The sequence below is a fragment of the Miniopterus schreibersii genome, assembly GCF_964146895.1.
Source record: "Miniopterus schreibersii genome assembly, chromosome: 11".
NCBI lineage: Eukaryota > Metazoa > Chordata > Mammalia > Chiroptera > Miniopteridae > Miniopterus > Miniopterus schreibersii.
The window spans coordinates 48,755,579-48,783,072 of record NC_138111.1 but is presented as its reverse complement, the minus strand read 5'-3'; the positions used below and the strand labels follow the sequence as shown (position 1 = coordinate 48,783,072).

At 35.9% G+C, this 27,494-nt stretch overlaps 1 protein-coding gene across 1 annotated transcript in view; it reads left to right on the top strand.

Annotated features, from left to right (window-relative positions):
* The window catches only part of PTPRD (protein tyrosine phosphatase receptor type D), a 1,875,931-nt gene that overhangs the window by 22,739 nt on the left and 1,825,698 nt on the right, over positions 1-27,494 (top strand). The gene's annotated exons all lie outside the window — the stretch shown is intronic.

Sequence of the window (27,494 nt, the reverse complement as noted above, 5' to 3'; positions counted from 1 at the left end):
GATCCAGGAGGTAGCGGTTCTGTCCCGGTCAGGGCACATGCTGGGGCTGTGGGCCTGATTCCCAGCAGGGGGTGTGCAGGAGGCAGCTGATCAGTGACTCATTGTAGATGTTTCTGTCTCTCCCTCTCCCTTCCTCTTTGAAATCAATAAAAGTATATTTAAAAAAACACCTATTTTTGGTTTAATTGTTTAGTCATGTGCTCATGTGTACACCAAGCCTCAGTGGCATCTTAATGGTCCCATACTGGCATAGCTGCTTGGTAGCATTTGTAAGAGCACCTCCAAGTGGAGAATCCCACCCCCGAAATGCTTCTTTCTGTCATCAGCACTGTTTTGGTCATGTGCTTTATATTGCCTTCGAAAGATCACAGGCCTTGGAGTCAGAAAGATTTGGATTTGAATCTTGGCTCCTAAATGTAGTGGCTGACCAGGTGCTGAGACCGCTTACTGATTTGTTGTTGAGCACATACACTGAGGCCGGCATTATGTAAGGTGCTGAGGACAAAGGGTGCCGAAAACAGTCACCATCATGAAGTCAATACTCGCCTCCTCGTGGATGCGCTATCTCATTCTCTTTCTAAAAGAGCTTTTTACATAGCACTTCATAACTTACAAAGCGTTATCTCCTCTGACTTATTTGATACTTGATACAATGGGTGTTGAATTTATCTCTTATCTTTTGGGGGGATAATCCTTGTATATGAGCTGTATTTCCATCAGCAAAACTAACAATATGAACTTTCCTTTTTTGTCATCAAGGTCTGCTTTCATTCAATTTTGGTTCTATCCCCTATTTTCAGCTTTCATTGAGCTCTCTGTGTTTTTTCCCTTCGTCTGTGTTTGTAGAGCATTTTTACCTATGCCTGAGCCTTATAGTTCCCGCACTAGACTCTGTGAAAATGTGAAAGGTGGAGACCAGATCCCCAGTTTGGGTTCGTAAGTACCTCATTCAGTGCTTAGAACATGGTATTTATGTGCGGAGTCCTTCAGTGTGAAGGTGTCAGCAAGCCTGTTATCCTCTGGTGACAAGCTTTATGTCCCTGGCCATTTAGTTTCTGCAGGTCTTAGTTTCTTTTTCTGTGAGAGTGGGCGTAAGTATGGCATGCCTACCTAAGGGTTGTGTGAAGGATGAATACAATAACGTGGCTCAGGCTCACTTAGAAATGCCTGTTACTCTGCAAGACTTCCCCAACTCTTATTCCCTCCTCTTCTTCTTATCAAACTCCTCCTCCTGATGATGATGATGATATAATTTCATGTTTAAGACGAAGATGCTGCTCGGGTTAAGTTGAAAAGGCTATGTGTACCATAGATGCTCATTAATTCAAGTTGACAGATAATGTATATTGAGCCTTTATTAGGTCCATAGCACTAGAATGCATGTTGTATAAATGCTGATGAGTAAATACAGTTTCCTCCAGAATATAATTTGGCAGAGAGGACATTTCAGTGCTTCCCACCCAGGGGAAAATAATCCTAAGGGAGGCAGGACTGCAGATGCCTGAGCTGCCCTCTGCGTCTTCCTCCCAGCTGAGAGCGGGACCTTGGCTGTTGGCGGCTCTGACTTGTCTGCATATTACCTGTCCCAGCGCTTCTGTTCATGCTTCCACTTTCACCACTTCACTTTATTGATTTAGGAACATCTCCAGTGATTTGTCATTAGTGCTATCACCTGTATTCTATTTGTTAGATGGTCCATTTCTAGGATCTTGATGGTGAAATAGCTGGTCTTTAATGTCTACTCTTAAATTTTATAGAAATATAGCCAAGATAGTTTCATGTAAAATGCAAAGGATGAGAAAATGAACACTGATTTAACATTTTATAGGGTTAAAAAACAAAGGAAAACTTTGTAAACTGAAAGTAGTTACCAATCTAAAAGTTTAATTATCTTGACAACAAAAAAGCATCAGTTATAACTGTCATTTTCAATTTTTGAAAATTCATTTGACTATTGACAGTGCCTTGCTCTTTTCTAAGTATCAAGTAAGAGGAGATAGCATTCCATACAATTCAGTCATTGCTGCATTTTGGTTTTCAAGGAAATTTTATGCCTACAAGCAAACCTGATGAAACACATGTAAGAATGTAGTTCATTCTTTTTAGATTCTTACTATCATTGTGGTTTGTTTCTCTTATGACTAACTGCAGACTTATTCTCACAAACTACTTTAGGTAGAATTGTCATGTAATTTTTATGCCTTAAAAAAGTGCTTTTTGACATCTTTTCTGAATATTTTCATTCTCATGACTGTGCTTTTCTTGTCACTTTTTATTGAGCTGAATATAGCAATTTGAAGTTGGCATGATACCAGTCTATATTTAGCATTCTTTCTTGTAAAACTTATCTCACCATCTCTGTGAAGGCTACAGAGATATAAGGTTCACATTTTAAAGAAAATCTCATGGTCATAGTTCATGACATTTAACCCCAGAAAAAAAAAATAATCGTGTGTCTTTATTGAGACTACTGTATCTCTCATTGCAGATTGTGGAGAAAAAAAAATAATCGTGTGTCTTTATTGAGTCTACTGTATCTCTCATTGCAGATTGTGGAGAAACATTTATTTGTCTGATAACCAAAAACAGGAATCTCAGAAAAAATTTTGATTATTTAAATCTCTTATAATTTATTTTTATGTAATTTTTTATTGGGTTGTATTTTGAAAAGCACATCTTACCTGATAGCTTCAAATATCTCATGTTGTGTATGACTCTTCTCATAGTACATTTATACTTATAGTTTTGTGCTCACACTGTATTCCTTTCCATTTATGTGCCTTGAACTTCAGGTTCTCCTTGCTAACCCAGTTACATCACTGAATAGAATTCATTTACATATGACTTTCATGCAGTATTTTTTAGTTTGTAAGATATTATTTTTGTTATCTACACTGTTAAATATTAAAAATGGAAAAGTCAGCTTTTATCCTGAAAAGACTCCAATATTTTGACAGGGGTCCCATGCCCTACACACTGGTGTGTGTGTGTGTGCTCACCCATGGGTATATGTATGTGTTTTTTCTGCTAATCTAAGCTCATTTGCTTGTACTCATAGTACTTAGAGACACTAAATTTCCTCCTTTTTTTTTTTACTTAAAGAAAAATGCAACATATAAAGCCAGCTTTTACATTCGGTGTGTTTGTTGCTGCGGTAGTTAGTGTGGTGAGAGAGGAGATTTCTCCGCCACATTTTCAGCCCTCACAGGCTTTTGGGTTTCAAGTATTCATTTCCTAGAAGGCTTTGGGAAAATGTAAATATTTTCATCCTGAATTGCATGTGATGTTTATTTTTGACTCACAAAGATGAATTTATTTGATTTGATAAGTTACCATCTTTTAAACAATAGGACGGCCTGAGAGTTAGAAGGATGTGTGAAAGGTACAGAGTTTGAGCTACTGCCTAAAGGTGGCTTCAGTCAATGGGAGAATTGCAAGGTAGGGCTGAAGGGGAGAAGGAGAGAAATGGTAATAATTATTATTTTTATTATAACCTATTTTACAGTTTATTTTAGGGTATTCGACATTTTAAAACATGATTCAAAAGAAAATAAAATTACTGGTTTAGATCATCATTATTTGTTTATTGTATGAAGGCTCACATTTGATAAATTAGATCTCATGCTAGTTTGGGACTAAGCAGAGTTTGGGCGGTGCAGTCAAAGGTCCAGCAAAGAAACGAATGTTCCTTTGGCAACGGGGTCAAATTTCTGGTTCAGAAATAGTCCAAGAGGTTTCGCCACGTTAAGCAGCTGGAGACAGACACTTCATGTTCTTCACTCATATGTTCATCCTCTGAACAGGCCTCCTGCAACCAACTCTGGGTTAAGTCTTTGAACAGATGAACAGGACCTGGGCCTTTCCCTCAGTGGATTATCTCTACTTGTGTGTGTCATTTGTGGGGATGCAAAGAGCTTCCTTCTCCCCCACCCCCCGTACTATGTTAAGAAAGAATCATAATAACTTAGTATTTAAAAAATGGAAAATATGTGTATGAACATTTATATTCATTTAGGAACCAAGTAAATTCATGCCAGATGATGGATTTGTGGAAAGAGGTCTCAGTGAATGATGAGCTATAGTTCTTACTTTAAGCTTCTGATTTTATTTCTTGTTTGCTGAGACTTGTGATTTCATCAACGACCTACTGGAAAACATAATTAAGCAGAATATCAGGGTATATAAACATTCAGTTCTGCTTGATGAGCTTGGGTCAGCGTAATAATGCACAAATCACTCAATAGCCTCATCAGAAACTTGGTTGAAGTTATTAGCATATTGATTATACTTGTAAATTTTTATAAAACCCATTATAAAATCCCTATCATATCTGCTAAGTTCAAGGGTGCCACCAGCCCACCAGTCCTTTTGCAGTCTCCCAGTCTTTATCTCGCACTCTATACTCTGATTTCATGGCCCATTTTTCAGTCTCTTTCTTGGTACTATCCTGCATGCCATCATTCTCATCACTTTTTTATACTGACCTCTTCCAGATTTTATTACCCATAGGCGATGTTTGCTTGGCTAGGCTTAATCATAGATTAATCCAGTATTTTTAGTTCATGCTCTTGTTTCTGTCAAAAACTTCTCTCTCCTTTGCCTTCCTCCACCCCATCTTATTTCACGCCTATTAGTCCCTTATATGTTAGCTAAAATATTAGTTCCTATTAAGTAAACCATTTCTATCACTGCAAACCAGGTCAGGTTGCCCCATTATTGACTTTCAAAGTAGATTTTAATTATTTCTTAACAGCGTTTATTCCAATTACAATTGTTTGTGTAATTTTTCTTTTGTTCAATGTTATTAATTCTCCTAGTATATACTTTTTTGTCAGAAGCTCTGTGTCTGTCTTGTATATATAGTTCCGCAGAGCATAGGGAGAATTCAGTAAATGTATATTAAGTGGAAGGATACATATTACATCTGCTCAAAAATCGACACAATCAAGAATAGGTGGGTAGTAATATCAGAGATGTGGTGGAGGAGACTTCTAGGATCTCTTCAAATTCAGAGTTTGTGCTTTTTCTAGATGAGAATGAAAGAATAATTAATTTACATAATATGGGTACAGTAGAAAAATACACTAATGAAATATATTTTTAATACTGTGACTTAGAATTATAACATTAATTCTGAATTGATATGAGTACAACACGAATTTCACATTTTGTTTAAATCTTATGTTTTAGAGTGGGACAGAGTACCAGCAGCACAGGCTATGCTAAAAAAGGAAGGACAAATTAGAGGAGAGCAGTGTGAGAAATTCAAGTTCAGGTGTAGAAATGGACCGTCATTGATGAAAAACGGGTAATGGCCCATGCTGCTCATTGTTGACCAATAGTTTTGCCCAGGCGCCCATTAATCCAGGAGCATGCTGAGCTATATATGACTCTAATATATAGTTTGATCCCACAGGACATGGTGTACTTTCTGTGAGAAATAAAGGGCAAGACTTCCAAACAGCGCTTGGTCACATCTCTAGAAAAAAAAACTATGTTCGATTTTTCACCTCTGCCAAAAGGCTATCATACTATCCCAAACATTTCCAGCTCCAGATTCAGGCATCCTTGAGTGGCAGGAATTAATAAATTCAGTGTTCTTGATTTTAATTTTTTATTTGTGGTAATGTCAGAGGATTCCACTTTCTAATCAGCAGTGTAGCTTGATGGTGGTTATCTTGTGAGAAATATTAATAATAATATAAGAATCCAATTTGAAAATATCTGTCTATGGGGGACATATATTCAGTTTTTTAAAAATATTTCACTTCTATTTAATACTATGATACGCCTCAGAAGTGACCGAAACTGCTGCGAATAAACTAAGGCATAGTGAAATAAAAAAGGTGATTTCCCCAATTAGCACAGCAAGTGGAGTTGTCTCACTCCAGCATGTGGTGGTTAATTGTGCACAAAATACACAAACCCTGCTGAACTGGCATTAATTTGATTCTCGGTTACTATCACTGAGGATGGCATCATACTCCCAAATTAGCTGAAATTATGAATGCCTCTGCTTGGGCACTCTTTGAATGTTGCCTCAATAACTTTTTGATAAGAGTTCACTTCTTTAGCTGCCCCGACCATGACATTTATCATAATGTTAAAAGGGAAGGTTGAAATTGTTTGGTTAAGTCTATGAATAAACAGATGAGCAGTCTATAAACTTTTCAGTCTCCTTTTGGGAGTAAAGTGGCTATAACTGTGTTGTCTTGAATATCATGTATTTATACTGACATCCATATCGTTCCTCAAAATTTAGAATACGATTAAACCCACTGGTTTATTTTAAGATTGACATAGTTCTTCTTAGGCTTCATATTGTTTCTCATTTGTTGAACAAATGCTTCTACAGTACTTTAAATTTACCAGATATTATCCTAGGTGCTTTATAAATATTAACTGTTAATCTTCGTAATAGCTTTGTGTGGAAAGGATGACTTCTGTCTTCGTTTTAAAAAAGGAGAAATTGAAGTGCAGATATGGCACATAACAGGCATAAGTGTTCACATCTGGGAGGTGGAAGAACTAAGACAGGAACCCAAGCAGCCCGGCACTTAGGCTCCTGTGTTTTGCTGACTCTTATTGAAAGAGCGGTTATTATAGACTGGATGTTTGCAACCCCCAAATTCATACATTGAAACCCTAATGTGAGGGAACTTGGAGTGGGTGCTTTTGGAAAGGTAGTGAGTCATGAGGGTGGAGTTTCCATGACGGGATGTCTTTATTACAAGGGGAAGAGAGCTTGCACTTTCTCTCTCTGCCATGCCAGGATACAGTGAGAAAAAGACTGTAAACCAGAAAGAGGGCCCTCACTGAGAATCCGCACTGTTCTCGGACTTCTAGCCTCCAGAGCTGGGAGAAACAAATGTTTGTTGTTTAAGCCACCCAGTCTGTGGTATTGTTATAGCAGCTCAAACTGACTTAGACAGCAGTGGTTCTCCGCTGTCTGACAAACATTTCCTATATTGGAGGATAATCAGTGAATTATTTGGATCTCATTAGACATGCATGTCTTTTTATATTAAGCTCTATGTGTGTCTAATGATACTTTAAATGTAGCAGATAAAACGATATTGTGTAAAGAAAAGTGATAGGAGGATCAAATACTCCTGGAACTGTGTACAGATACACTACCTATGTGATACAGAACAAATCATTGTGTCTCCCTGTGGGTTTCTTCCTCTGTGGGTTAGGCATTATAATTCATACATTCCAGGCATTATGATTCATATGGCAGTTTGCAGTACTACTCATGATAACTAGTATTACTAGTGCGAACATATCACCTTAGGATAACATAGTTCTGATATAATTTCTATTCAATCCCATGTCTATTGATAAAATAATTGAAGTGATATATATTAGCAAAATTTTGTGTCTTAAAAATTGAAGAAAAAAGTAAAGAAAGCAAGAAAAATAAAGAGGATCAGATAATGCTTTAAGTCAACATTGTGTTCACAGCATATAGACACAGACTTGTATTTTATTTTAATGGGTGGATATATTGATACAATTGTATACACTATTGATAGAAATAAAAACACATTATCACACATTATCAAGACACAATGTAATGTTTTATTTCAAAAATGACATAATCATACAAACATTATTTTAAATTCTAGTTAAAATGTGCTAAATAGTTTATAGTGACACCAGTGTTATCTTATTGAAAGGTTGTTTAACCTTAGATGAGTTAGATATTTTGCTAGAATGTGTTATTGGTACTGTGTGGAAAAAGGAGTTAGGTTATGTTTTCCTGAGTTTAATGTAAGACAAAATAAAGTATTCCACTGTAATCATGTAATTGAGCTAGGACAACAAAGAGTTAAACATCTGATTCCAATTTCTATTGATTTCAAAATTGAACAAAAAACCAGTATGAATGGAAATGACAGTGCTGTAGGCTGTAATATGATTCACAACATACATTTGGACATATAGTAATCTCGGTTAAGCAAATCTTAATTATTTGCTTCCAAAGAGAAAGATTTGTGATCAAGAATTCTTATTGGGCTCCTTCTGCATTCTTGTATAAAGAAATGAAACTCCTAAAATAAAATAAATATACTCAAAACCAATTATTACTATTAGACACGATATAAAATTTTCTAAGTATGATTTTGTACTGGTTTTCTATCTGTGGTAAAATAATATGTATTATAGTATCTTCATAAACCCAAATTATTGTCATCTGGGTACATAAGTGTCTTCAGATTAGAACCTTCGCATGGTGTTTAAGAAATACTAATTGCTATACCTTGAAACCAGTATTTAGTTTCACTCACTCTTGGTCCTATACTGTAAACATAAATTATAACCTTTGAAGAGTGGATTGCATTTTTATTACTGCAAGGACCTCTAAAATGACCTTACTGATGATATTGATGTCCTGTATGTATATATTCGCTCATTTTAATCAATAAAATATCTTAAGTTCTGTGTTGATTTCCAATTTATAGATAAGCGCTTAACCATCTAGTCTGGCAAATCATATTTGATCAGTGTATTAGTTTCCTATTGCTGCTGTAACAAATTAATATAGACAGTGATATAAAAGAACTCAAATTGATTATCTTTACATTTTGGGAGGTCATAAGTCAAAACTGGGGCTCACTGAGTGAAAATCAATATGTCAGCAGGACATCATTTCTTCTAGAGACTCTAGGGGGTAATCAGTTTCATTGCCTTTTCCATCTTCTAGAGGCTGCCTACATGCCTAGGCTTGTAACCCCCTTCTGTCTTCAATGTCAGCAGTTAAATTACCGTGAGCTCCAATCATTATATTTTCCTGGCTCTGATTCTCCTGCCTAGCTCTTTCACTTAAAAGGACCCTTTTGAGTACATTGTTCCCATGCGATAATTCATGATAATCTCCCCATTTCGAGATTTTTAGCTTCGTTATTTCTGCAAAGTCTTTTTTGCTATGCAAAGTAAAATATTCAAAGGTTCCAAAGATTAGGACATAGACATCTTTTGAAAAGGGAAGGGCATTGTTCTGCCTACAACAATGAGTACAGTAGATATTTTAAGGCCCATTTCCTTCCTTGGAAACTATTCTATCCACAGTGATGCACTCCTCTATTTCTCTTATTTCCATGTGCTACTACAGTTTAAATATTTCTCAAACACACACACAAAAACACAGGCACACACTAAACCATCATTTAAATCATGACCACCTCCATCAAAATTAAGGATGGTTAATATAGTCAAGATTTCTTAGATTGTACCTCTAAGAAATCTGTAGACTCAAGGTTAAGAATCCTTATCCATATTCTTTAAGCCTTCAACAGAAATGTGATAAGAAAACCAGGATAAGAATGCCTTTTGGGTGAAATGTGCTTCTCTGCCTCCAGAAAAATAGTTGAAGCTGATTCTGTAGAAAGATGAGTAGAGAAAGGACCTCTTCTGGCCATTAAGAAAAACAAAGAGTAGCCTCATTTATTCATGTTTTCAGTCCCTTTGAGGCCTACTTGTACTTCCTGGCTCTTGAGTTTCATGACAAAGGAATAATGTGATGGAACCTTCTTTTGAGAGCCAAAAGTGCACACATCTTTCCAACTCTGCTTTCAATGGCATCATATTCAAAGCATGAAATTGACTGTGATGGGAGTATTTACACCATGGAAATTGGCAAATGCCATGAATGTGGGATAGAGAGGCACTTGTTAAATATTTACGAACCAACACACAACCAGACATAATCCTAAATTCTTCAGTCAGTTTCTTTGCCTTTGCAAAAGTTAGTTTAATGAGTTTTTTGCAGTGAAAAGCACACTGAAGGACTAATATAAACCTAAGCATATATGGGAGAAATTACAGACTGTGAGTGGCTGATTAAAAGAATTGTTCCTTAGTTGGCATATGTTTCTACTTATTCAGAACAAATTAATGTTTTGCCTTTACGTGCAAACATTACGAATGAAAAATTAATCTAAAATGTTTTCTGTTCCAAATTACACATGGTTCTTGTTTACAAAAGTTATATGTAAAAATGTTAAAGTGATGAATGCAACGTAGAAATATGACATGACCAAGTTAATATCAGTGGACATTGTAAAAGCCAATCCAGTCATTAACACCACTGGCTCAGAAAATTTTCTTCAATCTGTAATTGTATTCATCATTTACTATGGATGATCAATAGCTCAGCAGGGATGACAGAGAATAATGAAGGGGTCATAATTAGTTTGTAATTATAAATTTTGTCTGACTTTAAACACAAGATACATTAGTTTATAAAACTAAACTAAACATTTGGAAGGCTCATTGGATATGGGAGTGTCTATTAAGTTACTCAGAAAATGGATATCCTCATTACAGAATAAATATGTGATTTGGTTTAATTTTTTAAAAGTTACCCCAATATGCACAGTGGTTTAAAAAATTAAAATTTAGAGTTTTTAATATAGGAAAAAGATCGACTTTCTAAATTATTTTGATGACATTTTAAAGAACAATTTATTTCTTTGAAACAGATGTTCTCCATTTCTATTTCAAGCCCTTTAAATGTTAAAAAAAAAAAAAGAGTGGAAACCAAATTGCATGAAAATAAGTATCGGAGACATTCCCACAAGGAACGTACCAAAGATAAGGGCGAGTGATGGCAATTAAGACATTCTCCATTTGGTGGCATCTACCCTTGTTAACAATGATGTATTTAACTCGGTTAATTTTTTGTTCACGGATCTCTATTTTATATTTATAACCACCTGTAGTGTTTATGACAATGTGAAATAATAATTAAAATATTTCCTTGGAGCTATTGAACATATGGCACTTTGAATCCTCTGTTGATTTTACTGTGACACTGGTTCTATTTTTTTATGTTTTCTCAACATGGTTATTTTAAGTTTGGCTGAGGCTTCAGCAGTGAGACGAACATTTAAAAGGAAAATAAGAATCAAGTTTTCTTCTCCTTTTTGGTAGGGAAATGGGCTGTGCAGTATCTTCGATGCATGCTCTGTCCAAACTAAAAATAAAAATATGACAACTTGATGTATTTGAAGTAATTAGGGTAAGATGTCAACCTTTACTAAATGCAATCAAGACTAAGAGGCAACAGCCTTACATGCTAATGTCATTTTGCCACTTTATTTCAGTGTGGCACATTAATTTTTAACAATAACAGTCAGCCCCATATCTAGAGAGTGAATTTCCTGCCTATAATAGATTTCTTTAAATTTTAAATATCAGGATTCTATTTTAAGGGGAGGGGCACATATTAAACTTTATAATGCGTGAAATAAAAGCATTATCTAAGCACGAACAGTATAAAATGTAACATTTTTAAACAACTGATCATCAAAAAGAGACATGGGATATTTGTTTCAAAACTACAGTATGTTTCTAAGCAGTTATCATTGGCAAGTCATTCACATCCTTTCCCTCAATACTGAAAATTCTTATGCGATATCATTAGACTGTTACAACTTATAATGGAAAAATCAATGCAGTAAGAAAATTAAATTTTACTGATAGCCTTTAGGCAAAATGCAATATTAAAATGCATTTTAGCTTCCCATGTGGTTTATAGGCAAAGGAAGAAATGGAATCTGGGTTAGCTGTCAGTGCAAAATATTTTTTTTTTAGAGGCCGACAGGCCCGCCTGTGAATCAAACTCTTTCCTAATGCATTTGTTCCTTGATTACTTAATAATGTGAAAATAACCATCCTAATTTGATCATTTGGAAGGTCAGAAGTCTGTTCTACTTTAAAAAAAAAAAATCATCCCTAGTCAAAATCAATGAGAAGATTCTTCAGCTTCCCAGTAAGAGGAGTTAACAGAAAGAAAATAGGTTCATCTCCTGAGCAATGTAGCAGTGACAGGCGAACCCCTGGGGAGGGGAAAGGTTGGGGAGGGGAGAGACAGGAAAAGGGTTGGGAGAGAGGGACAGATGCGGGATGGACGGAGGGAGAGTGAGCTAGAAAAGAAAATGCATCCGGCCGCCGCTTATCTCTTGTAAAGATGTGACTGACATACAGCTACACTTGAGGTGCTTGGTAATCACCGTCAGTGGCCACTTTCCTTGGTTGGCAGGCAGATGTGACAGACATGGATTGACACTCATGCATTTTACTCACCTTGCATCTGTAATAAAGTCATGCTTTATATGAGTGGTTTGAAAGGCTATGTGCTTTGCTTAATTACCAAGGGGAATGTGCACAGTTAATTCTAAATCATAAACAAAGACTCAAGTGTTTTACAACTTCTACTTTAGATCATGACTGAGAAATACGTTTATCCCCTTCATAAAATGCAACGACTTGGTAGAGTGCATCATTTTTTCACATTTGATTTCTAGAAAAAGCTTTTTAGTTTTTCTTTTGACTGTTATTTAATTGTATTAGTATTTTTCTAACTTTCACAGTCTTCGAAAGAGTATGTTTATAGTTAGTTTTTGAAAATTATTCTAAGTCAGCTTTAAATTTTTAATAATGATTATTATTAATATTTGAAAGAATTTAGGTATTGTTGATACCCACAATATCAAATAATAGGGAAGAAAGCTAATTTATTTTTCCAAGTGAAGATAACCAGTGATTTCAGTAATCAAAAGGATATTGGACATGTTGCCTAATATCATAATATTAACAATAATTTTGCATATTTTAAAAATAGTTTTTGTATCTTTTTTATGGCTTTTTTGCTTTGTTGATTTTCTAGCCCACTCTGCACTTTTCTAAACTTGCTTACTGTGAGATTTATTCTCAATAATTTCTATAATGTCATTATAAATTCTTTGTAGACAACAAAGTAAGAAAAAGGTTATTTAGTCAATAAATAATTTAAAGGTGCAGGAAGAATCCAAGAGATATATTTCAATCATGTATAGTTTATCTAAACTAATAGGAATTTGATGTAAATTAATACAGAAAGCATACTTTTCTAAACAGATCATATAATGAATCTTTTTCTTGACTTTGCTATAAAAACTTTGTGTTACATTGCTTGAGCTATCCAAGATGCTTAACGAAATTTAACTCACAAATTTATTGGATTCATAAACTTTTTATATCTAAGCCAAATCGTAGAAATGATAGAATTTATCTTTCTTCCTAGTTGCATCCTCATTTTACCAATAAAGTGAAAACAGAAATGATTTGTGGTTTCTCCATCCTCATAGATTTGGGATTCTACCTTGAACTGCTGACTCAGAGTGTAGCAATTATTCCAATATACTGTGGTGCTTCATTTTTTGAGAATAAATAAGCATTTTGAAGTTCATTTTGAAATTCTACATTCATCTCTACATTCCTGAAGACCTGGGTGTAACCTGTAATGAAAAGCATGAAATTATTAGTTTAAAACAATAGGATTGGGGGCAGAGATAAGCAATGAAACTATAAAAGTCCTAAATTAATTTCATAATAATTTAGAGAAAATAACCAGGTGTAGTTAAAATTTCATGCATACACATGCACTCACACTCACACACGTCCATCTACCTACTTACCTACCTACCTATGTATCTATCTGTTTATCTTACTAAGACGTTCTAGTAAGATAGAACGCCAGCTTCAATGACATTTTATAAAACCATTGTATTTTGTTGTAGATGTTTTATACAGGATACTTCCTCCAACCTGTTTGCTCCATTATCTAAATATTTACCTGAATTCTGATTTATACAGTTCACGTTATTGACTTACACATTCTAGATCCATCTGTGGCAAACCCCATGCACGATCCATGCCTATCCAGCTCTATCCTGGTCACTGTCCTGCATTTATTCTTTTTTTAAAAAAAATTTCTTTATTGTTGAAAGTATTATAGATGTTCCCCTCTTCTTTCCCCATTGACCCCTTCCTCCCCACTCCCACCCCCTCCCCAGGTCTTCACCAAGCTATTGTCTGTGTCCATGGGTTATGCATATATGCATATAAGTTCTTTGATCTCTTTGAGCTTTTTCACCCTTCCCATGATTTCACTGAAAACAATTTCCATTCTCAGGTGCCTTACTCCTTTCCCTAATCTTTGAATCTCCTCATTTTTTATTTTTTTAAGTACTTATTTATGTGGGTATTTATTTATTTACTATCTTTTTAGAAAATTCTTATCATCAAAAAGTATTTGGGATGGAAATAACATTTCTTATTCCCAATGAAAATGATTTGAGTATTGCACAATTTGTGCATATCTGAACCCAGGTGTAGAAAATTACTAGATGTGTGTACAGAAGCAAACTTGTGAATTTAAGATTTCCAGTTAAAGAATCTTACATTTGGAGCTGGAAATGTTACTGGGATTAAATAGCATTTAATAGCTGTGTGTGTTTTAATGTTAGAGTAAAAACCATTGAAATGAGCAGCTATAAGATAAGATCAGCCCTTGTGTAAAATTAACATGTATTTTCACTTCTGGGATTTGGGTTCTTATTCGCCTATTTTTTTGACATTTAGGTTTGATGTACCAGGGGCTACTTTTATACTCACAAGTCAGTTGTCTGCTAGTTCTGTTGGAGGTTGCAAAGATTGTGTCACATTCTAGTTGACAACCCAGTGGTCACTTTCTCACCCAAAATACAACAGTAGTTCTGCGCTATACCTCATATGGAATAACCCGATTTTGCCAGTTTTTAATGTAAGTCCTCTAAAATGAATGCATCAGCAGGTAGCCTCGCACGTGCAAAAGAGGAGGTGAGATTTGAGGATGGGCATTAGTTCATTTTGGTTCTAAGGAGAGAGCAGCTTGCCCCCAGAAAGGACACTTTTATCAGGGAACGTGTCCACTTCTTCCTGTCCGGATACAATGAATATGCTTGATCCTTAATATTGAGTTGAAAACATAGGATGATGTTGTACGGAAATAAGTCATAAAGCTTATTTCTTATGCAGAGTTACAGGTATACCACAGGAATGAACCACTACTTTTTTATTTTTTAAGAATAGTTTTTTCTTCTCTGTTCAACTGCTGACATCTTTATAGTTCGGTACCTGGTGATTTGGCTTGTGATTAGGTTTTTAAGTCATTGTTCTGGCTCTTCAGAACATTATGCCTTCTTCCAATGTACCTCACAGGAACAAGTTTAAAGAGTTGGTTAAATTACTTTCTTCACAGTGTGGTATTGAGATGATTTGTCCAAAAATATAAAGGATGGACCATCAGTGGCTTATTTCGCTATACAGTGCTTTGTATTTTATACAACTCTCCTTCTCCTCCAGAAATAATATGATTAGAGAAGAGCCCATAAATTGCAAGCCCTTGTGGACCTACAATAGTGTAGTGACTTAGACATATTGGCCTGATGGTCATTTCAGTTTCACAGCTTAATTTAAAAATCCTCATTTCACTGTACTTCTCCATAAGGCCCTGCGTCTGGAAGAGTTAATGATTCTCTGAAAATAGTCCACTGTACGGTTTTGTACATGAGCTCTTAGATCACATATACTGAGAAAATATGGTCTGTTTCATTTTCTAAAGTCTGTGAAGATGGCACTAAAAATGTCAAGTCCAGTGTTTCCTGTCACCCTCTCACATAGGATTCTGTGCATGGGGGGTGCACAGTAATTGAATGCTTTTTATATGACTGCCTTTTTACATATGCAACTTTAAGGTAATTCAAGGGTGGTGGTTATGGTCACTTAACAGATGAGGGAACTTAGACTCCCAGAAAACAATAAAATATCAAGATCACTCATCTAAAAAGTGACAGAACCTGGATTTAAATCCAGACCTGCCTCATTTCAGAAGCTAGTTTTCCTACTATATCATGGAAGCCTTTGGAAATTAATGAAGCACATTTGATATCTGATTATTACACTTAAAAGAAAGGTGGAGTTCTCTCAGATTATAACAAAGAAAATACCAAGTGCTTGAAGATATGCGCGTACTGGAGATAGGCATCATGCAAATGTCAGGAGGCTGTGGCATTTGTTGTTAATGAGCTGTGGCAACGTCTCTGTGATGTAGTCTTTCTAAGTTAACATTTTATATTGACTGGTAACCAACTATGTATGACCTGTTGGTGCCTTCATAATAGAAAAATAAGTTTTAAAAACTGTAGTGAATCATTAATATTGCATATTTTAATAATATTGCTAATTCTTAAAATATTTTGCAAATAGCAAAATGTTCTGCATGTTATCTACAATGTCATAAATATTAACAAAATACCACCTAAAAAGCAGTAGTCATAAAATAGCAAGACAGATGAATGAAAATGTCAGAGAAACCTGCAGCCATGACCTTCAGATATATTCTGCTGCATATCATTATGGGTTTCAGGTAGAGTTCTGGTTCCAGAATGTTGTTCATTTCTATCCCCTACATTGGTCTGAACCAAGGGAACTGTGCCTGGAACAAAAGGGAGCCATATAGAAAAGAAAAATCACCTTAGTAGCAGTTGGGCAGAACTCCAGGCATCCCAGAAACGCTGACCACATAGGAGTTAATAAGCAAGTAGAGCAAATGAGGCCCGAGCTCCAGGGTTTAAGACATGGTGATCTGCAGCCTCCAGTAAAATGTAGCCATATGAATGTCCTGGATTTGGATCAATCAGATTTGCAAATTTTTAGATGAGGAAGGGAATTGAATTGGCAGCTAGTCCTGGCTATGAAAATGCTGGAGGAACTTGGCCAGGGAACAAAATAAAGTTCCCACCCCATGGTGTGTGTGTGTGTGTGTGTGTGTGTGTGTGTGTGTGTGTGTGTGTGTCTACATGCATGTGTGTGTGCATTGACATGCATGTGTGCGCACACATTTTTCCCGGCACTTGATCTAAATTTATCTTCATATTTCCAATCTTACATGAAGATTATTTCAATTTTCCCCTCAACACCATCTCCATTTATTGGTATCTTTCTTTCCAACATCTTTTTGTGGTTTTTAAGCTGTAGACAGTTATGTTGTTTTCTCATATGATTGAAAGAAAGCTAGTGCATTGCTGGAAGAATAATTCTCAGTTTTGCAATTTAAGATCACTGTGATCATTTGTGACCTTTAGGCCACTTTCTTAGAGTCACCACTGGGTAATATTTTATAGAGTTCTTAATAAATTGAAGCTGATGATTTTTTCTTGAACAACAAAATATGAATATTCATGGACAATCTAGTTTATCAAAACAGGAAGTATGGGTAACAAATGCCAAAATAGGTGGCATAAAGTCCAATGGTTCGTGAAGAGGAAAGAGATGACAGAGAGAGAGCACCATGGACTATTTCCTCAAGATTCTTTTTGAAAATCCAAGAATGTATTAATGATTTGACTTAGCACTCTGTTCATTAGGAAATATTATACTGAAATATGAAAATGAGCTCTTTAATATATGTAGACAATTAGATTAATGCTGGCTTATTATATACATATGTTGATCATTTTAATCGAACAAAGGCTATTTTTATTAGCTAAGAAAATTTGAGTTTTAGGTTTACCTATTTAACATATTCAGTCCTCTAGATATTTTTATATCTTTTTAATTTTCCATTTTTTTACACATAGCACTTTTTTCTGCACTTTACAGTGAATTCCACCCATTTTCTGCCTTTAGAACTCCTAAACATTCTACACATGACCCAAACAGACGAAATGTCACTACTTATAAAATCTCCCCCAACTCTCTTGGACAAACCCAATAGCTCTTCCTTCCCAACTTTATCATCAGACATTTTACATTGCTTTTCCTTTCTTCCTGACTGTAAGGTCCTTAAGAACAGTGACTGTCTCTTCATCGGTACTGTTTTCCCAGCGTGTGGAATAGTCTGGCATATATAGTAGGAATTCAAAGACTGTTTTGTAGATTAATAAAATGACTTGTAGCCAAATCTGTTGTATACAGCTGTTGTTTTAAATGGCATTTTAAGAAACTCAATATGTAACTAGAAGACAGTTAAACGCTTAAAAAATCCTTTATTTTTCCTTTGTTTAAAATGCACTTAGTGAGTACTTACTCTATATAGAACACAGTACTAAAGGTTATAGGTAGACATAAGAATCAGGTGCCTGACACCTAGAGGGTTATATAAGCCACATGCAGAAATAGCTATCATAGGAGGATGAAGGTAGTAAGTGTTACAGGGGAGCTCTAACGAAGGGACTATGTAAGTCCTTAGGAGAACGAGAATTATTTCAGCACCTTTATTTTTGTATTCACACAGTAATATTCTTGTAATGACTATTATGTGCCAGGTACTACAGATACCATGATGAATAAGAGATCCTCTCTCCCTTCAAAAATGTTTAGCCTAAATAAGTTTGGTGTGATGCTGGAAATTCAGGTAAGTGGACAGGCAATTCTGGTACAGTGCACTGAAAGCCATCATAGGGGTAGAATATAAAAATCACCCATTCAAATCAAGGCAGTAGGGATATCAGATGATTAACACTGATGTTATATCTCTTTATATTATCTACTATGTTGCAAACATATTTTTTTTCCATCTATAAATATGCCTGAGCTTAGTATTTATACACCTAATTTTAATTCATTTAAGATAGAACGCTCCAAAACATTTACCTACAAAATAGTTGTTACATGAGTGGATAAAGCAAAATTTCATAATTTTATCACTTTGAAGGAAAAAATATGTTTATGATCGTACCTGACAGATTTAGAAAATTAAGAAAAAGTGCATTGCAGAGAGCATGTTATAATGATTTACATGGCTATGAAAACAATCATAATTTATCAACCCACGTGCTGGATAAATGTGCAATATATTTATAGTGCATCTATTCAATGGAAATAAAGGCTGTATATATACACAGATATACATACACATAAATATACAGGGTGGATTTTAAATAACCTAGATCAAATGGCATATATGCAAATAGGTTAATAAAATAATTTCTTAAAAATGAGAACTGGGGCATGGAAGGGGAGAAGGGGTGTGCATGTTAACCAGGAATATGGGTATGTTGTTAAATTTAGTACCACTGGTTCTGAGCCTCCTGGAAACAGAGAGCAAACACTTACTCTTAAAACATTTCAAAGAGCATGTCAATTGGTTCCAATAATTTAGTGATGGAAATTATTGCATTGATTTAAATTGTGACAGCTGTATACATGCATAATTACAAAGTTAAATATCAGATGCCAAATTATATGCTAAAATGCAGAGATTATGATTTTTTTGTTCGGAGAGGAAGCAAGGATTTTTAAAAAGCAATTTTTACTTTGAGTCTGCACTATCTGTTCTGTATATTAGTGATTTTTGCGCTGTGTCCCATTCAATCTTTAGATTGCAAATAGATAACTTATAAATGAATCATGGGTGTCAAGGGGAGACAAACAGATAGGGCTACACGTATCCACCCCTATCAGTTGAGGAATGCTTCAAGTTGCCTTTTAAAAAGAAGGTCACGTGCAGGGATGCACTTAGGAAATTGCTAACAGATAATATATCCTAGAATTACAATAAAAATCTTATTACTTAAGTGAGTGAAACTTTGATAGTCTATTATTTTATTTTTAAACAATCCATACTGTTGGCGTAAATAATACCAAAAAGTGAAAATTTGTGTAATTATGAATATACAATACATTTTTCTTTGAATAATATTCAAAGGAATTTTATTTTGATTTTGTGATCAGGTGAATTAAGATTCAGAAACATAGGGATTTTTTCAAAAAAATATATCTTTATTGGCTTCAGAGAGAGGAAAGGAGAGGGAGTGAGAGATGGAAACATCAATGAGGAGAGAGTCATTGATCGGCTGCCTCCTACACGACCCTGACTGGGGATGGAGCCCGCAGCCCGGGCATGTGCCCTGATCTCCTAGATCCTAGGAGATGCTCAGCCGCTGAGCCACGCCTGGCCAGGCAGAAATGTAGGGATTTTTATATCACTCGTGTTTAAAATGGTTGCAGGCACATGAAATATAAAGGTAACTTGGAGTCTCTTTGCTCTTAAAGGCACTCATAGTCCACTGGGAGAGAGACAATATGCAGACTTACAACATTTATTGATAAAAGGAGAGAGGAAGGGGAACATAGGTTGGGAACACATGGGAGGAGCATGTGACAGGGCAATTACTCAGGAAGGAAAGAATGGGTTTCAGAGAAATCTTTTTAAATAAAACTTCTTAAATGTTAAGTGGGAGTTAGCCATGTGAAAATAGAAGGAAACTCTAAAAATATATACCTGTCTATATAATTAACAGGGAAAAAATGATGAAGTAAACACATACCAGAGCTACAAAATGAAATGTGCAAAGGCTCAAATTTGTTAAGACATATGAGGAATTTTGAAAATGATAGGGTTATGGTATACAAAGTTGCTGCTACATTGGGTATTAGTTAGGGATTGGTAAGAGAGGAAGCCAGGTTCCTGAAATTGTTACACATTATTCTAAAGAGTTTTAAAAAATGTATTTCCATATTTCTAGTACTCACCATAAATACAAAGCTCTGTGAGGGCAGACTTGTTTTCCTAATCCACCATTCTTATAACATTATGCCTGGTACATAATTATTGCAACAAAAACATATTTGTTTAATTATACAAATAGATTTTGAAGATGATGAAGAACCAATGAAGGTTTTTAATACAGTATAAAGACTATTTTGGAAGGGTGAATTTGAGCATCAGGGAGACAAATTAAAATTCTATTTCAGTAAATTAAGATGTGAATCTAAGGTGAGGTTTGGGCAGTTAGGTAGATGATAAGGCCTTTTGATGAAGTAGGTCTTTAGGTAGAAATTTGTGCCAAATTTGTGTATAAATTCCTATATTTTGCACGTTTAATCTCTTAGAAATCACATTTTTTATATATAGTCATAATGCTTATAATTAAGTGATAAGGGATATATGGCCTATGAGAAATACGTTACATTCTTTACAGGAAGTTCCTCATCTAACAGATGAGAAAATTGAGGCCTAGAAAGGGTCACATTCAGCCAAGCCCTCTCTGTTGGACTTCACCCCCTTGTATAGTCAACTGGTTATTTCTGGAAGATGGAAGGTGGAATTAGGTGGGTTATTTATTAAATAACATTTAAATTATTTTCATAACTATAATGAAAAGTAGAATGAGAAAGTGCTGAATTTTTTTTTTTGGTCAAAATCTACTCATTGACACAGAAGTTACTCTACATATTTCACTAGTGGGGGGGACAGTATGGTGAACTGGTCACCGAATTTGAAAGGCTAGAATAGCAAAGGGGAGACGGAAATGGCAAGTTTGGGAACAAAAAGTAATATTGATGAGCCCATGAGTCTGCACCTGCTCTGCGCTATTGGAATGCTATTACCAAGAACTGCCACCTCCATCAAGGTGGAATTGCTGTAAAGGGAATGGCTCTTCTCTGAATTTGGAATAAATTACCGCAGCCCAGCTAATATTATGGCCATTGCCAGAAAATAGCCATACTGCTGGAGAAGCAGAAAAATTTCTTTTTTCCCCCTTCCTGCTTATTTTCTTCAATGCCCCCTATTGCCAAAATTTAAAGGAAGTCTGCTATCAAGGAACCTGAAAAATATAATTCACTGGAAATCAATTCCATCAGTTTAGAGCAGAGTATAAAAGGGTGGGAATGGGTCTGGGAAACAACAGGTAAACACCTGGCACAAGTGATGCTTCAAAATAGGTGAATTGCAGAGTCTGTCGTCTTGGGAAGAACTAGGGCAGAGTGACTTCTAAGGACAGCCCGTTCTCGTCAGAGTTCCTGGATATGGATGACTGATCACAGAGTGTGAAAGGATTCACGATGGAGTAAAACATTAAATTAGGAAGACACAACAGTAAGAAAACAAACCATCTGATCAAAACATGAGTCAATGGCTTTCACAGATACCTCACCAGGCAAGAGTTGCAGATGGCAGATAAGCGTGTGAAGCGATGCTCTGCATCGTAGGCCATCCGGGAGATGCAGGTCAAAGCAGCACTGAGACACTGCACGTCTGTGAGGATGGCCCAGATCGGGACCCCTGCAAAACCCAAGCCTGGGAAAATGGGGAGCAACTGGAAGTCTTACTCGCTCCTGGTGGGAGTGTAAAATGGCACAGCCACTCTGGGAGACAGTTTGGTGATTTCGTACAAAACTAAACTTCCTCTTACCATAGATCCGGCAGTCATGCTCCTTGGTATTTACCCAAAGGAGTCGAAAACACGTCTGTGCAAAACGCTGAAGGGGAATGTTTACAGCAGTTTTATTCTTAATTGCTAAAATGTGGAAGCAAACAAGATGCCTTTCAGGAGGTGAATGTATAAATAACCTGTGGTACATCCAGACCATGGAATATTATTCCGAGCTGAAAAGAAATGAGCTGCGAAGCCATGAGAAGCCGTGGACTAACCTTACGTGCGTTTTCACCAAGTGAAGAACGCCGGTCTGAGAAGGCTGTGTGCGGTACGGTTATAACTATGACACTCTGAAAAGGCCGAAATTTGAAGACAGTGAAAGATGAGTGGTTGCCAGGGGTTGCGAGGAGGGAGGGATGGACAGGCAGAGCACAGCGGGTTTTTAGGGCAGTGAATATGTTCTGTGTGATATAATAGTGAGAGATAAGTCATTATACATTTGTCTATAAACATATTGAATATACAACACCAAGAGCGGACCCTTAGGACTTTGGGTGATCATGATGTGTCAAAGTAGGTTTACCCTTTGTAAAAAATGTACCATTCTCATCAGTGATGTTGATAATGGTGGGAGCTATGCATGTGTGGAAGCAGGCCATGCATAGGAAATCGCTCTATATTCAATTTTTTTGTTTGTTTTTTTAAAATCCTCACATGAGGATATTTTTTTCCATTGCTTTTCAGAGAGAATGGAAGTGGGGGGAGAGAGAGAGAAAGAAAGGGAGAGAAACATTGGTGTGAGAGAGACACATCGATGGGTTGCTTCCCAATGTGCCCTGACTGGGGTGAGCCCACAACTAAGATACGTGCCCTTGGCTGGAATTGAACCCAGGACCCTTCAGTCCATGGGCTGAAGCTCTAACCACTGTGCCAAACCAGCTAGGGCTCTACTTTCAGTTTTAATGCAAATCTAAAACTGGTCTAAAAAATGTCTTAACAATAAAGAAAATACTATGGAATGTGTTTCAGTTCTCAATGTTATTAGTTCATGCTTTTCATGTATTGTATTTTCTTTCCAATTAACTGCAAATATAAGTGTAAACTTTACTATTGCTTCTTCAAACAAGAATAGATAAAAACAATAATAAAATTGAGGCATTCTATCTCATCATTTGACCTTCAAAATACTTAAAAATATATTTTTTGATATGTCAGAGGCCTTTATTGCCCTGTGTGCTATGGGAGCTACTGTAACATTTTATAAATGAAGGGCACTTTGAAGCTGAGATCCAGACAACCAGCTGGAGAAGAGATTATGGATTATGTAATTTTTGTTCTTTATTTCACAGAAGAGAAAACTGAGGACAGAGTGTTTAGATGATTGCTCAAGGTCACAAAACAAAAAAGTGGAACCGTATTTTATTTTCCTTCCTCTCTGTCCATTGCTCTTTGTGCTGAAACACAAAGATTCAGAAGAATTGGGAAATCTTTCCTCTGCACTTAACTGCATCTGTAGCCTTGAGCACGGAGTCATTCAACAAATATTTATTGAATGACTGCTGTGTGCTGTGTGGTATTGCAGAAAATAGGAATATGAAGATGATAGATGCATATAATCGTGTTCAATATGAACAGGGTGCAGTGGAAAAATAACAAAATAAACTCTGCAGTGCTGATAATTAAAATTATTCAGATATGCTAGATAGAATCTAAGGCTCTCCATGGTCAAAGTGTTATGAATTACATTTGCTCCCATATCTTAAATGTATTAAATCAGGGCTTCAAGTCTTTTGTTTCTAACTTATAAAACAACCCCGATAGATAAGTGCTGCTGTTCCCACTTTGTAGATGAAAAAGGCATTAATTTGCCCAATATTGCCACCAGCTTAAAATAGAAAACCTAGACTTCAACCCTGGTAAATTCACAATCTAGATGCTATCCAAAACACCAAGTTTTGGTGTTCTGGTTTTCATTTTTGTTTTGAAGGAACATTTACATATTCATGGAACTAGTAATTAGGGGAAATTTTTAAAGTCAGCGTTAGAGTCACTAGAAAATACATTTTGCTTTCTCTGAAAGAATCTTTATCCATTTGAACTGCATGCACAAAGTACATATTCCTTCCACTAGGCAAGAGTTCTCCAGGGTCTATACTAGGACTATCTGATAGAACTTTCCTTAGTGTTGGACATGTTTAGTATCTGCACTCTCCGGTATGGTAGCTTCATGTAACTATTGAACAGTTGAAATATAGCTAGTGTGACAGAGGAACTGAATGTTTAATTTTAAATGATTTAACCTTATTTTAAATTTAATTTAAATTTAAATAGCTGTGTGCCTGTTGAGTACATGAAACTTGGCTGGTGACACTGAGGAAATGAATTTTTCATTTTATTTAAATTGTCACATTTGGTTAGTGGCTAGCGAAGTGGCTCATGGATATTGCAGGTCTGTAGACACTTGAATGCGTTTGAATGGATTTTAGAGGACCAGTGGAACCCAAACAGTTGAATGCTATAATATGTGTGCATGTGAATGTTTTTTAGGTAGATTGTTCTATCAGATCCTCCAGGACTGGTAAAAGTATTAAGAAACCTTCCTTTCTGAAGGTGCATGGGAGGTTGTCATGATTTTTATAATTTCTAACTCTTGTATTCAACCTATATTACAGTTGTTTTTAAATTAAATTTATTGGGGTGATGCTGGTTAATAAAATTTTGTAGGTTTCAAATGTACAATTCTATAATACTACACATCATCTGTATATAGTGATGGAAGAAGATTTGACTTTGGGCGGTGGGCACTCAGTGCACACAGTACACTTGTTTTTACTCTAATGAAGTTGATGCCTACGAAACATCGCCTTCAAGTGTCTGAATATTGAAACTTCCCCAGCACAATATATAAAAATGAAGTAGGATATTTAATAACTCTCATGAAACATAATCAGACACATTTCATATGCAGCAGTCTCTCCTTACTTGCTGCTTTTCTTTCCCTGGTTTGTTACCTGCAGTCAACTGCTGACTGAAAATATTAAATAGAATATTTCAGAAATAGTTCATAAGTTTTTAAGTTGCATGTTGTTCTGTGTAGTGTGATGAAATTGCATGTTGTCCACCTTCGTACACTCTCTCCGTCCGGATGTGAATCATCCCTTTATCCAGTGTCTCCCTGCTGTTTTCGCTTCCTGACCCTGTATTGGTTATCAGATCCACTGTTGCGGTGTTACAGTGCTTGAATCCAGGAACCCTTACTTAATTTAATAATGGCCCCAAAGCTCAAGAGTAGTGATCCTGGCAATTCAGATATTCCAAAGAGAAGCTATAAAACTCTTCCTTTAAAGTGGAGAGGTGAAAGTTCTTGACTTAATAAAAAAAAAAAATATGCTGAGGTTGCTAAGATCTATGGTAAAAATGAATCTTCTATCCCTGAAATGGTGAGGAAGGGAAAATAAATTTGTGTTAGTTTTTCTGTCACACCTCAAACTGCAAAGGTTAAGGCCACAGTGCATGTAAGTGCTTAGTTAAGGTGAAAATGGTATTAAATTTGTGGGTGAAGACATGAGGAGAAAATGTGTTTCGATTGATGGTAATATGTTGCTCCAGAAAGCATTGAGCCTATATGAAGGCTTCAGAAAGGGACCCCTGAAATGAGTGACATCAAACCATTTAATGTGAATAAGGGATGATTACACAGATTCAGGAATAGGTTTGGACTGAAAAATTTAAAAATTACTGGAGAGAGATTACATGCACATAACTTTTCTTACAATATATTGTTATAATTGTTCTATTTTATTATTGTTAACCTCTTACTGTGCCTAATTTATAAATTAAAACTTATCACAAGTATGTATGTGTAGGAAAAAAACATCGCATAAATAGGGTTTTGTCCTATTCCTGGTTTCAGGCATTCACTGGGGATCCTGGGATCTACCTCCTATGGGTAAGGGAGGACTGCTGTACATTCCTTGTAAAATATTATTCCAAACAAGATGTGAATAAACACGGGCTAATTCCAAGACCATGGTGTTTTTATGGTGATTGCTGATGTTCTTAAGCAAATGTTTTGTTCTGGATTTCAGTAAATTAAGGAAAATGGTCTTTAGGTCATAATTTAAAATTCTAGTTGAATCTTGCATCTATTCTTCAAACACTTGTAAAGGTTGTACTTTGTGCTGGTCACTGTATTCAGACCTAATGATACAAAGATAATCGAGACATGGTCCCCATTGGCAAGGACCTAGCAAGATGTCTGGTCCATAGACTAAAAAGTGACACAAATTGTAAAACACCATGGTAAGTGCTATGATAAAATAAAAGTGAAGAGATATTGAATTCCTGTTTCTATTTAATGACAGATTCTGCTGAGTAATTATTTGCATTTTCTCCTATAATTCCCATAGCCATGTCTTTTTGGTTAGTTACTGTTATTTTTTATACTTGGCGATTGATTAAAAAACAAGACTGTGTACTGTTAAACAACTTCCCTGAGGCCACAAAGCTGCAAGTAGCTGCACCCAGTATATTCTCAGGCTGGAGAGAAAGGTCAAGAGAGGTTGAGAGAAGGCAATGAAATGTGTATGAAGGTACATTTTTATTATATCTCCTTGGTGGATTTGCTAAGCACCAGGGATTCAGGAACAGTATCAAGACTTTAATTTAAAGTCAAATTAAATTAAACTACTTTGACCTGGACTCTGAAAGTTTTATTATTTTTCCTCCATCATCCACTGCTAATTAATATCCCATCTATATTGATCTATTTCAAAGATGATTGGATTTTAAAATCATGTAAGTTAATTGGTGATACTTCATTATATTATGCATATTAGTATAGTCTTAGATTACAGTTTTAGAGTGTCAGTGACTACTTTTATTCCCCTGTCCTTTAGTACACTGAATCTGAAAGACACAAAAATGGCACTCTTTCAGCAGATTAACCTTGTCCAGAACAAGATCTTGCATATCTCAGGAGCAAGGACTGTGGTTGGAGCCAATTATAGAGTTTGCAGGGCCCAATGTGAAATGAAAATTCAGGAGACACTTGTTCAAATATTATTAAATATTAACTGTAATTGCAAAATAAAATAAATTTTCAACACAAATTGCTTTAGATAATGGGGGAAAAATAGAATAAATGCTTCCTTACTCATTTAGTGAAGCTTACATAGGGCATTTAAAAAAAAAAAAAAAGAAATTTCAGCAAGTGCACAAGAGCATTAAACCAAATGCAAGGCCCTGTATGTGCAGGACCCTGGGCAGTTGCACAGGTCATGAGCTCAGGAACCCAACTTGGTAATATTTTTCTATAAAACATTTACATGCTTCTCAGAATGTGATGGAAATACATGTGCTGTGTAGTAGAGAAGTTCAAAACACCCATGTCTCAAACTGCATGCCCTGTCTTTGGAAATGACCTCCACAGCCCTTCCTGGAGGAGCTGGCCCAGCAGCCTGTGTTGGTACGAGGTCACTTTATATGTGGCTGCAGGTGACTGGCCCAGGGTTTAGCATCTAA